Source organism: Oncorhynchus kisutch, unplaced genomic scaffold, assembly GCF_002021735.2.
Source record: "Oncorhynchus kisutch isolate 150728-3 unplaced genomic scaffold, Okis_V2 Okis07a-Okis12b_hom, whole genome shotgun sequence".
Lineage (NCBI taxonomy): Eukaryota > Metazoa > Chordata > Actinopteri > Salmoniformes > Salmonidae > Oncorhynchus > Oncorhynchus kisutch.
In genome coordinates, this window is record NW_022261984.1 from 13,349,228 (window position 1) to 13,363,224 (window position 13,997).

General features: G+C 45.7%; 1 protein-coding gene across 3 annotated transcripts in view; it reads right to left on the bottom strand.

Moving 5' to 3' along the window:
• The window catches only part of LOC116360111 (NACHT, LRR and PYD domains-containing protein 3-like), a 41,680-nt gene that overhangs the window by 27,316 nt on the left and 367 nt on the right, over positions 1-13,997 (bottom strand). The window lies entirely within an intron of this gene.

Consider the following 13,997-nt stretch of genomic DNA (forward strand, 5'->3'; position numbering starts at 1 on the left):
AACAGCTAGTCTACCTGGTTGAATCCGATGACTCCATAACAACAGCTGGTCTACCTGGTTGGATCTCCATTATCTGACTCCATAACAACAGCTAGTCTACCTGGTTGGGTCCCCTGACTCCATAACAACAGCTAGTCTACCTGGTTGGATCTCCATTATCTGACTCCATAACAACAGCTAGTCTACCTGGTTGGATCCCCTGACTCCATAACAACAGCTAGTCTACCTGGTTGGGTCCCCTGACTCCATAACAACAGCTAGTCTACCTGGATGGATCCCCTGACTCCATAACAACAGCTAGTCAACCTGGTTGGATCCCCATTAGCTGACTCCATAACAACAGCTAGTCTACCTGGTTGGATCCCCTGACTCCATAACAACAGCTAGTCTACCTGGTTGGATCCCCATTAGCTGACTCCATAACAACAGCTAGTCTTCCTGGTTGGATCCCCTGACTCCATAACAACAGCTAGTCTACCTGGTTGGATCTGATGACTCCATAACAACAGCTATTCTACCTGGTTGGATCCCCATTAGCTGACTCCATAACAACAGCTAGTCTTCCTGGTTGGATCCCCTGACTCCATAACAACAGCTAGTCTACCTGGTTGGATCTGATGACTCCATAACAACAGCTAGTCTACCTGGTTGGATCCCCTGACTCCATAACAACAGCTAGTCTACCTGGTTGGATCCCCTGACTCCATAACAACAGTTAGTCTACCTGGTTGGATCCCCTGACTCCATAACAACATCTAGTCTATCTGGTTGGATCCCCTGACTCCATAACAACAGCTAGTCGACCTGGTTGGGTCCCCTGACTCCATAACAACAGCTAGTCTACCTGGTTGGATCTCCATTATCTGACTCCATAACAACAGCTAGTCTACCTGGTTGGATCCCCTGACTCCATAACAACAGCTAGTCTACCTGGTTGGGTCCCCTGACTCCATAACAACAGCTAGTCTACCTGGATGGATCCCCTGACTCCATAACAACAGCTAGTCAACCTGGTTGGATCCCCATTAGCTGACTCCATAACAACAGCTAGTCTACCTGGTTGGATCCCCTGACTCCATAACAACAGCTAGTCTACCTGGTTGGATCCCCATTAGCTGACTCCATAACAAAAGCTAGTCTTCCTGGTTGGATCCCCTGACTCCATAACAACAGCTAGTCTACCTGGTTGGATCTGATGACTCCATAACAACAGCTAGTCTACCTGGTTGGATCCCCATTAGCTGACTCCATAACAACAGCTAGTCTTCCTGGTTGGATCCCCTGACTCCATAACAACAGCTAGTCTACCTGGTTGGATCTGATGACTCCATAACAACAGCTAGTCTACCTGGTTGGATCCCCTGACTCCATAACAACAGCTAGTCTACCTGGTTGGATCCCCTGACTCCATAACAACATCTAGTCTATCTGGTTGGATCCCCTGACTCCATAACAACAGCTAGTCTACCTGGTTGGATCTGATGACTCCATAACAACAGCTAGTCTACCTGGTTGGATCCCCTGACTCCATAACAACAGCTAGTCTACCTGGTTGGATCCCCTGACTCCATAACAACAGCTAGTCTACCTGGTTGGATCCCCTGACTCCATAACAACATCTAGTCTATCTGGTTGGATCCCCTGACTCCATAACAACAGCTAGTCGACCTGGTTGGATCCCCTGACTCCATAACAACAGCTAGTCTATCTGGTTGGATCCCCTGACTCCATAACAACAGCTAGTCGACCTGGTTGGATCCCCTGACCCCATAACAACAGCTAGTCTACCTGGTTGGATCCCCTGACTCCATAACAACAGCTAGTCTACCTGGTTGGATCCCCTGACTCCATAACAACAGCTAGTGTACCTGGTAAGATCCCCTGACCCCATAACAACAGCTAGTCTACCTGGTAAGATCCCCTGACCCCATAACAACAGCTAGTCTACCTGGATGGATCCCCTGACCCCATAACAACAGCTAGTCTACCTGGTAAGATCCCCTGACCCCATAACAACAGCTAGTCTACCTGTTTGGATCCCCTGACTCCATAACAACAGCTAGTCAACCTGGTAAGATCCCCTGACTCCATAACAACAGCTAGTCTACCTGGTTGGATCCCCTGACTCCATAACAACAGCTAGTCTACCTGGTTGGATCCCCATTATCTGACTCCATAACAACAGCTAGTCAACCTGGTTGGATCCCCTGACTCCATAACAACAGCTACTCTACCTGGTTGGATCCCCTGACCCCATAACAACAGCTAGTCTACCTGGTTGGATCCGATGACTCCATAACAACAGCTAGTCTACCTGGTTGGATCTCCATTATCTGACTCCATAACAACAGCTAGTCTACCTGGTTGGGTCCCCTGACTCCATAACAACAGCTAGTCTACCTGGTTGGATCTCCATTATCTGACTCCATAACAACAGCTAGTCTACCTGGTTGGATCCCCTGACTCCATAACAACAGCTAGTCTACCTGGTTGGGTCCCCTGACTCCATAACAACAGCTAGTCTACCTGGATGGATCCCCTGACTCCATAACAACAGCTAGTCAACCTGGTTGGATCCCCATTAGCTGACTCCATAACAACAGCTAGTCTACCTGGTTGGATCCCCTGACTCCATAACAACAGCTAGTCTACCTGGTTGGATCCCCATTAGCTGACTCCATAACAACAGCTAGTCTTCCTGGTTGGATCCCCTGACTCCATAACAACAGCTAGTCTACCTGGTTGGATCTGATGACTCCATAACAACAGCTAGTCTACCTGGTTGGATCCCCATTAGCTGACTCCATAACAACAGCTAGTCTTCCTGGTTGGATCCCCTGACTCCATAACAACAGCTAGTCTACCTGGTTGGATCTGATGACTCCATAACAACAGCTAGTCTACCTGGTTGGATCCCCTGACTCCATAACAACAGCTAGTCTACCTGATTGGATCCCCTGACTCCATAACAACAGCTAGTCTACCTGGTTGGATCCCCTGACTCCATAACAACATCTAGTCTATCTGGTTGGATCCCCTGACTCCATAACAACAGCTAGTCGACCTGGTTGGGTCCCCTGACTCCATAACAACAGCTAGTCTACCTGGTTGGATCTCCATTATCTGACTCCATAACAACAGCTAGTCTACCTGGTTGGATCCCCTGACTCCATAACAACAGCTAGTCTACCTGGTTGGGTCCCCTGATTCCATAACAACAGCTAGTCTACCTGGATGGATCCCCTGACTCCATAACAACAGCTAGTCAACCTGGTTGGATCCCCATTAGCTGACTCCATAACAACAGCTAGTCTACCTGGTTGGATCCCCTGACTCCATAACAACAGCTAGTCTACCTGGTTGGATCCCCATTAGCTGACTCCATAACAAAAGCTAGTCTTCCTGGTTGGATCCCCTGACACCATAACAACAGCTAGTCTACCTGGTTGGATCTGATGACTCCATAACAACAGCTAGTCTACCTGGTTGGATCCCCATTAGCTGACTCCATAACAACAGCTAGTCTTCCTGGTTGGATCCCCTGACTCCATAACAACAGCTAGTCTACCTGGTTGGATCTGATGACTCCATAACAACAGCTAGTCTACCTGGTTGGATCCCCTGACTCCATAACAACAGCTAGTCTACCTGGTTGGATCCCCTGACTCCATAACAACATCTAGTCTATCTGGTTGGATCCCCTGACTCCATAACAACAGCTAGTCTACCTGGTTGGATCTGATGACTCCATAACAACAGCTAGTCTACCTGGTTGGATCCCCTGACTCCATAACAACAGCTAGTCTACCTGGTTGGATCCCCTGACTCCATAACAACAGCTAGTCTACCTGGTTGGATCCCCTGACTCCATAACAACATCTAGTCTATCTGGTTGGATCCCCTGACTCCATAACAACAGCTAGTCTATCTGGTTGGGTCCCCTGACTCCATAACAACAGCTAGTCGACCTGGTTGGATCCCCTGACCCCATAACAACAGCCAGTCTACCTGGTTGGATCCCCTGACTCCATAACAACAGCTAGTCTACCTGGTTGGATCCCCTGACTCCATAACAACATCTAGTCTATCTGGTTGGATCCCCTGACTCCATAACAACAGCTAGTCTACCTGGTTGGATCTGATGACTCCATAACAACAGCTAGTCTACCTGGTTGGATCCCCTGACTCCATAACAACAGCTAGTCTACCTGGTTGGATCCCCTGACTCCATAACAACAGCTAGTCTACCTGGTTGGATCCCCTGACTCCATAACAACATCTAGTCTATCTGGTTGGATCCCCTGACTCCATAACAACAGCTAGTCTATCTGGTTGGGTCCCCTGACTCCATAACAACAGCTAGTCGACCTGGTTGGATCCCCTGACCCCATAACAACAGCTAGTCTACCTGGTTGGATCCCCTGACTCCATAACAACAGCTAGTCTACCTGGTTGGATCCCCTGACTCCATAACAACAGCTAGTCTACCTGGTAAGATCCCCTGACCCCATAACAACAGCTAGTCTACCTGGTAAGATCCCCTGACCCCATAACAACAGCTAGTCTACCTGGATGGATCCCCTGACCCCATAACAACAGCTAGTCTACCTGGTAAGATCCCCTGACCCCATAACAACAGCTAGTCTACCTGGTTGGATCCCCTGACTCCATAACAACAGCTAGTCAACCTGGTAAGATCCCCTGACTCCATAACAACAGCTAGTCTACCTGGTTGGATCCCCTGACTCCATAACAACAGCTAGTCTACCTGGTTGGATCCCCTGACTCCATAACAACAGCTAGTCTACCTGGTTGGATCCCCTGACTCCATAACAACAGCTAGTCTACCTGGTAAGATCCCCTGACCCCATAACAACAGCTAGTCTACCTGGTTGGATCCCCTGACTCCATAACAACAGCTAGTCAACCTGGTAAGATCCCCTGACTCCATAACAACAGCTAGTCTACCTGGTTGGATCCCCTGACTCCATAACAACAGCTAGTCTACCTGGTTGGATCCCCATTATCTGACTCCATAACAACAGCTAGTCAACCTGGTTGGATCCCCTGACTCCATAACAACAGCTACTCTACCTGGTTGGATCCCCTGACCCCATAACAACAGCTAGTCTACCTGGTTGGATCCGATGACTCCATAACAACAGCTAGTCTACCTGGTTGGATCTCCATTATCTGACTCCATAACAACAGCTAGTCTACCTGGTTGGGTCCCCTGACTCCATAACAACAGCTAGTCTACCTGGTTGGATCTCCATTATCTGACTCCATAACAACAGCTAGTCTACCTGGTTGGATCCCCTGACTCCATAACAACAGCTAGTCTACCTGGTTGGGTCCCCTGACTCCATAACAACAGCTAGTCTACCTGGATGGATCCCCTGACTCCATAACAACAGCTAGTCAACCTGGTTGGATCCCCATTAGCTGACTCCATAACAACAGCTAGTCTACCTGGTTGGATCCCCTGACTCCATAACAACAGCTAGTCTACCTGGTTGGATCCCCATTAGCTGACTCCATAACAACAGCTAGTCTTCCTGGTTGGATCCCCTGACTCCATAACAACAGCTAGTCTACCTGGTTGGATCTGATGACTCCATAACAACAGCTAGTCTACCTGGTTGGATCCCCTGACTCCATAACAACAGCTAGTCTACCTGGTTGGATCCCCTGACTCCATAACAACAGCTAGTCTACCTGGTTGGATCCCCTGACTCCATAACAACATCTAGTCTATCTGGTTGGATCCCCTGACTCCATAACAACAGCTAGTCGACCTGGTTGGGTCCCCTGACTCCATAACAACAGCTAGTCTACCTGGTTGGATCTCCATTATCTGACTCCATAACAACAGCTAGTCTACCTGGTTGGATCCCCTGACTCCATAACAACAGCTAGTCTACCTGGTTGGGTCCCCTGATTCCATAACAACAGCTAGTCTACCTGGATGGATCCCCTGACTCCATAACAACAGCTAGTCAACCTGGTTGGATCCCCATTAGCTGACTCCATAACAACAGCTAGTCTACCTGGTTGGATCCCCTGACTCCATAACAACAGCTAGTCTACCTGGTTGGATCCCCATTAGCTGACTCCATAACAAAAGCTAGTCTTCCTGGTTGGATCCCCTGACACCATAACAACAGCTAGTCTACCTGGTTGGATCTGATGACTCCATAACAACAGCTAGTCTACCTGGTTGGATCCCCATTAGCTGACTCCATAACAACAGCTAGTCTTCCTGGTTGGATCCCCTGACTCCATAACAACAGCTAGTCTACCTGGTTGGATCTGATGACTCCATAACAACAGCTAGTCTACCTGGTTGGATCCCCTGACTCCATAACAACAGCTAGTCTACCTGGTTGGATCCCCTGACTCCATAACAACATCTAGTCTATCTGGTTGGATCCCCTGACTCCATAACAACAGCTAGTCTACCTGGTTGGATCTGATGACTCCATAACAACAGCTAGTCTACCTGGTTGGATCCCCTGACTCCATAACAACAGCTAGTCTACCTGGTTGGATCCCCTGACTCCATAACAACAGCTAGTCTACCTGGTTGGATCCCCTGACTCCATAACAACATCTAGTCTATCTGGTTGGATCCCCTGACTCCATAACAACAGCTAGTCTATCTGGTTGGGTCCCCTGACTCCATAACAACAGCTAGTCGACCTGGTTGGATCCCCTGACCCCATAACAACAGCCAGTCTACCTGGTTGGATCCCCTGACTCCATAACAACAGCTAGTCTACCTGGTTGGATCCCCTGACTCCATAACAACATCTAGTCTATCTGGTTGGATCCCCTGACTCCATAACAACAGCTAGTCTACCTGGTTGGATCTGATGACTCCATAACAACAGCTAGTCTACCTGGTTGGATCCCCTGACTCCATAACAACATCTAGTCTATCTGGTTGGATCCCCTGACTCCATAACAACAGCTAGTCTACCTGGTTGGATCTGATGACTCCATAACAACAGCTAGTCTACCTGGTTGGATCCCCTGACTCCATAACAACATCTAGTCTATCTGGTTGGATCCCCTGACTCCATAACAACAGCTAGTCTATCTGGTTGGGTCCCCTGACTCCATAACAACAGCTAGTCGACCTGGTTGGATCCCCTGACCCCATAACAACAGCTAGTCTACCTGGTTGGATCCCCTGACTCCATAACAACAGCTAGTCTACCTGGTTGGATCCCCTGACTCCATAACAACAGCTAGTCTACCTGGTAAGATCCCCTGACCCCATAACAACAGCTAGTCTACCTGGTAAGATCCCCTGACCCCATAACAACAGCTAGTCTACCTGGATGGATCCCCTGACCCCATAACAACAGCTAGTCTACCTGGTAAGATCCCCTGACCCCATAACAACAGCTAGTCTACCTGGTTGGATCCCCTGACTCCATAACAACAGCTAGTCAACCTGGTAAGATCCCCTGACTCCATAACAACAGCTAGTCTACCTGGTTGGATCCCCTGACTCCATAACAACAGCTAGTCTACCTGGTTGGATCCCCTGACTCCATAACAACAGCTAGTCTACCTGGTTGGATCCCCTGACTCCATAACAACAGCTAGTCGACCTGGTTGGATCCCCTGACTCCATAACAACAGCTAGTCAACCTGGTTGGATCCCCTGACTCCATAACAACAGCTAGTCAACCTGGTTGGATCCCCATTAGCTGACTCCATAACAACAGCTAGTCTACCTGGTTTTATCCCCTGACTCCATAACAACAGCTAGTCTACCTGGTTGGATCCCCTGACTCCATAACAACAGCTAGTCTACCTGGTTGGATCCCCTGACTCCATAACAACAGCTAGTCTACCTGGTTGGATCCCCTGACTCCATAACAACAGCTAGTCTACCTGGTTGGAACCCCTGACCCCATAACAACAGCTAGTCTACCTGGTTGGATCCCCTGACTCCATAACAACAGCTAGTCTACCTGGTTGGATCCCCTGACCCCATAACAACAGCTAGTCTACCTGGTTGGATCCCCTGACCCCATAACAACAGCTAGTCTACCTGGTTGGATCCCCTGACCCCATAACAACAGCTAGTCTACCTGGTTGGATCCCCTGACTCCATAACAACAGCTAGTCTACCTGGTTGGATCCCCTGACCCCATAACAACAGCTAGTCTATCTGGTTGGATCCCCTGACTCCATAACCCCAGCTAGTCTACCTGGTAAGATCCCCTGACTCCATAACAACAGCTAGTCTACCTGGTTGGATCCCCTGACTCCATAACAACAGCTAGTCTACCTGGTTGGATCCCCTGACTCCATAACAACAGCTAGTCTACCTGGTTGGATCCCCTGACTCCATAACAACATCTAGTCTACCTGGTTGGATCCCCTGACTCCATAACAACATCTAGTCTACCTGGTTGGATCCCCTGACTCCATAACAACAGCTAGTCTACCTGGTTGGATCCCCTGACTCCATAACAACAGCTAGTCTACCTGGTTGGATCCCCATTAGCTGACTCCATAACAACAGCTAGTCTACTCGGGGTAAACACAACTTAAAAGATGTTACAGTTTAGATTGACAGACGGTAGTCGACATTATAACATTCACCAAGTAGACGTTACAGTTTAGATTGACAGACGGTATTCGACATTATAACATTCACCAAGTAGACGTTACAGTTTAGATTGACAGACGGCAGTCGACATTATAACATTCACCAAGTAGACGTTACAGTTTAGATTGACAGACGGCAGTCGACATTATAACATTCACCAAGTAGACGTTACAGTTTAGATTGACAGACGGTAGTCGACATTATAACATTCACCAAGTAGACGTTACAGTTTAGATTGACAGACGGTAGTCGACATTATAACATTCACCAAGTAGACGTTACAGTTTAGATTGACAGATGGCAGTCGACATTATAACATTCACCAAGTAGACGTTACAGTTTAGATTGACAGATGGCAGTCGACATTATAACATTCACCAAGTAGACGTTACAGTTTAGATTGACAGATGGCAGTCGACATTATAACATTCACCAAGTAGACGTTACAGTTTAGATTGACAGACGGTAGTCGACATTATAACATTCACCAAGTAGACGTTACAGTTTAGATTGACAGATGGCAGTAGACATTATAACATTCACCAAGTAGACGTTACAGTTTAGATTGACAGATGGCAGTCGACATTATAACATTCACCAAGTAGACGTTACAGTTTAGATTGACAGATGGCAGTAGACATTATAACATTCACCAAGTAGACGTTACAGTTTAGATTGACAGACGGCAGTAGACATTATAACATTCACGAAGTAGACGTTACAGTTTAGATTGACAGACGGCAGTAGACATTATAACATTCACCAAGTAGACGTTACAGTTTAGATTGACAGACGGCAGTAGACATTATAACATTCACCAAGTAGACGTTACAGTTTAGATTGACAGACGGTAGTCGACATTATAACATTCACCAAGTAGACGTTACAGTTTAGATTGACAGCCGGTAGTCGACATTATAACATTCACCAAGTAGACGTTACAGTTTAGATTGACAGACGGCAGTAGACATTATAACATTCACCAAGTAGACGTTACAGTTTAGATTGACAGATGGCAGTCGACATTATAACATTCACCAAGTAGACGTTACAGTTTAGATTGACAGATGGCAGTCGACATTATAACATTCACCAAGTAGACGTTACAGTTTAGATTGACAGACGGTAGTCGACAATATAACATTCACCAAGTAGACGTTACAGTTTAGATTGACAGACGGCAGTAGACATTATAACATTCACCAAGTAGACGTTACAGTTTAGATTGACAGACGGTAGTCGACATTATAACATTCACCAAGTAGACGTTACAGTTTAGATTGACAGATGGCAGTCGACATTATAACATTCACCAAGTAGACGTTACAGTTTAGATTGACAGATGGCAGTCGACATTATAACATTCACCAAGTAGACGTTACAGTTTAGATTGACAGACGGTAGTCGACATTATAACATTCACCAAGTAGACGTTACAGTTTAGATTGACAGACGGCAGTAGACATTATAACATTCACCAAGTAGACGTTACAGTTTAGATTGACAGACGGCAGTCGACATTATAACATTCACCAAGTAGACGTTACAGTTTAGATTGACAGACGGCAGTAGACATTATAACATTCACCAAGTAGACGTTACAGTTTAGATTGACAGACGGCAGTCGACATTATAACATTCACCAAGTAGACGTTACAGACCGTTAACATAACAGTCAGGTAGACTAGCTGTTGTTATGGAGACAGGGGATCCAATCAGGTAGACTAGCTGTTGTTATGGAGACAGGGGATCCAATCAGGTAGACCGTTAACATAACAGTCAGGTAGACTAGCTGTTGTTATGGAGACAGGGGATCCAATCAGGTAGACTAGCTGTTGTTATGGAGACAGGGGATCCAATCAGGTAGACCGTTAACATAACAGGTATTTATTCTATACCAACCAAAGCCAGGCTCCCCCCCCCCCCCCAAAACTTGACCAATACATTTTTTTTAAAATACATAAAATAATGTATCTTTCGTCTCTCTGTGCTTCATAATTGTACGTCAATTCACAAGAGGCGTAATGTATCTCACAGGAGAAAGCATTCGAGCGAGCGAAACAGCTCCCCTCTGTCTCTATACATGTAGACCATGTATCTGATGCTGTGTGGACAGTGAAACAGCGCCCCCTCTGTCTCTATACATGTAGACCATGTATCTGATGCTGTGTGGACAGTGAAACAGCGCCCCCTCTGTCTCTATACATGTAGACCATGTATCTGATGCTGTCTGGACAGTGAAACAGCACCCCCTCTGTCTCAGTATGTGTAGACCATGTATCTGATGCTGTCTGGACAGTGAAACAGCGCCCCCTCTGTCTCAGTATGTGTAGACCATGTATCTGATGCTGTCTGGACAGTGAAACAGCACCCCCTCTGTCTCAGTATGTGTAGACCATGTATCTGATGCTGTCTGGACAGTGAAACAGCGCCCCCTCTGTCTCTCTACATGTAGACCATGTTTCTGATGCTGTGTGGTCAAAAAGAGTATTACATTGTTGTCCGTAGCATTGAAGGCAAAGGGAAGCCAACGAGCATCTGGCCCTTGATTAAAAAAGTATAAGAAATTAGCCAATCAGCGTTGAGCTACACTGAGCGAGCTCAACTGTGATTGGTCCTGGCGCACAAACAATTGACAGAAACAACTTGAATTGTTGCATCTCGTTGTGTTGTTGTCTTCTGGTGACTAGCTAGTTAAAATTGTCCGTTTCCTAAATTAGCCACGGATGGAGATGGGGATTTGAACTTGTGGTTTTACTCAATTCTCCATGCTGGCTAATGATTATAACGGCGATTTTGATCCAACCATTGATTCTTACATTGGTGTGCACCTGGCCCGAGAGGATGGAAGTTCAACATGTAGATAGATGTAGAAGGCTAATGTCAACTAGCTAACGTTGACCATGAATGGAGGTCAGGTTAGGGAGCAAGCATTTTAGACATGTAGCCGAGGACAACCAAAAATAAATGCAGGTACTGTATGACAGTTATAAACAGTGTACTGTATGACAGTTATAGACAGTGTACTGTATGACAGTTATAAACAGTGTACTGTATGACAGTTATAAACAGTGTACTGTATGACAGTTATAAACAGTGTACTGTATGACAGAGTGATAAACCGTTTTGTCAACATGAACGAGAGGAGGATGGCATTGGCGTTTCTCAACAAGTAGGGTGAGCCAACATGTTTTTTCTACTTGTACCAACACACACACATAAACCAGGACCATGAACCGTTCTTCGTAATGTGCGGTAACTCTCTGTGGCTCTAAATCAATAATTGTTTTAGTCTTCAGAAAATGTCGGAAACATGAACTTGCTTGACCCTGCTGTAGGTCATGTAACTGTCTGTTACACACAATATGTTGTGTGGATTTAACCGGACAGATGTTGCTTTCCGGTTTTGTGATAAAACAAAGGTGTGGTTGAATTTATTCTGCCACGGTGTCTTCTTATTGTCTCGGCCTTTAGGCTTATGGTCTATCTCACGGTCGCTAGACGTGAATTAACAGTGATTTTACCCACGCACCGCTACTGGCGTGCCCTCATAATTGTCGTGAATGCAATTCGGACACCCGAACTACAGGCTTCTGTCGGTCCGAACCTGCCAACTTGATGTATGCGCTTCTGAATGTTATAGTTATGGGCTAGGTCCGACCGTTCTCCGTTTTTATTTTACAATTTGTATCATGTTAAATGTCAGCCACTATCGAGAACCACCTTCAGTAATACCCACATACATTTAGAACTGTCACGTGAGTGTTCGTTTCCTTCTAATTGTATCTTCCATTGTTGCGTCATTCCATTCCGTTCACCTTTCTGTCCTCTGTCACGTCAGTGTAAGTTGTTCCTGAGGGTCGTTAGCATCAGGCGAAAGTTGTGCAACAATGTGGAACATATCGCCTGTTTGAATCATTATGGAACTCAGACCCGACGTAGCGGGTTAAACCTGTCGCCTGGTGCTCGGTTCACGACGAATGGACGGTTGTTATACAGTTCCATGATTAGTGAGAATTAGGGGCAGATGTATAGGACCCCTCCCTATTCAACCTCTATTGTACACTTTTTTTTTTACACCTTCCAATGTTTCATGGATTGAACTTGAAAATGAAAACTTTCAGGATGAATCAAACCGCTGTGTTTTATTCATCAATATATTTCCTGTGTAAAGGTTCTCCAGACCAGTTTTTTTAATGATTCATTCCCTAACCCTAAAATGTGCCTAAATAATCTACAAAATCGGAGTATTTTTTAAATCTACCAGTTGGTGCTGAAACGAAGATGAAGATGCATAGATGCCATTGTTTCATTGATCCCTATATTCTGTACCCGTTCTCTCCATGTATTCTGGTCTGTCTACAAAAAATCTAATTAAAGGTACACCGTATTTAAAGGCATGGTTTAACTGAAAACGCTATTGAATGAAAACTTCACCAAAAAATCTGTTGGCAAGCAAGTGGGTTTTCAGTGCAAGGGAACCACGCCTGCAAAGCCCATTATGCAACTTAATAAGGTAAGTCTGAATACAAACTAATGAGAAGTGCGCAGGAAAGGCGTGAATAAGAAAGGCGTCATTTCATAAATTGGAATAGTGCTCTTAGTGAATGCACCCACGCGCTGCTTGAGTTGATCAGTTTATCTCGCCCGTTGCACCGGGGTATGTATTCAGAAGAAAGGTGTGCTGGCCAACGACTGAACCAGTGGGTAATATTACGCAACGGTGCACCGGCCAAGTTATATCGAGCGCACAGCAATGAGCAAAACGGACCACCACTTTCCTGATCGGTGTCGCCAGAAAGCATTTTCAACGTTGATTTAGCCCGACATTCAAATACTTTCTATGCCCATTGTTGCACGTCACTTTCTCTTGACTGACTTGTCGAAAGAGAGTGTTTTCTTTAGTGACATCTTTGCTTAATTCCGATGCACGTCTTCTAACGTAGTTTCATTATGCGGATAATAATCACGATAATGCGCTGTCCGTCGCCTTGACCAATAATACTCTACCTCATAGCCCTGTAGCCTACAACATCACATTGGATCATAATGATTAGGCTAATTAATATGATCCAATGTAAATAAGATGGTCTATTCAGAGGAGCAGGATGAGGTGAGCTTGATAAAGACTCACCCCGCTCCTGTACAAAGGACTGAAGACAGCTTTTTAACAAAGTGGCTTTTTAACATGTTTTTCATGTCTTTAAAAATGTTTTACCTTTTTAGATCATTAGTACACATTTTAAATGGCTTCTACAGATTTGATATTTTTACAAGGAAAGTACTTTTACTCATGGTTGTTTTAACTAATTGATTTTAACAACATGTACTTTTTAACAAATTCAAATGTAACTCTCAAATGCTG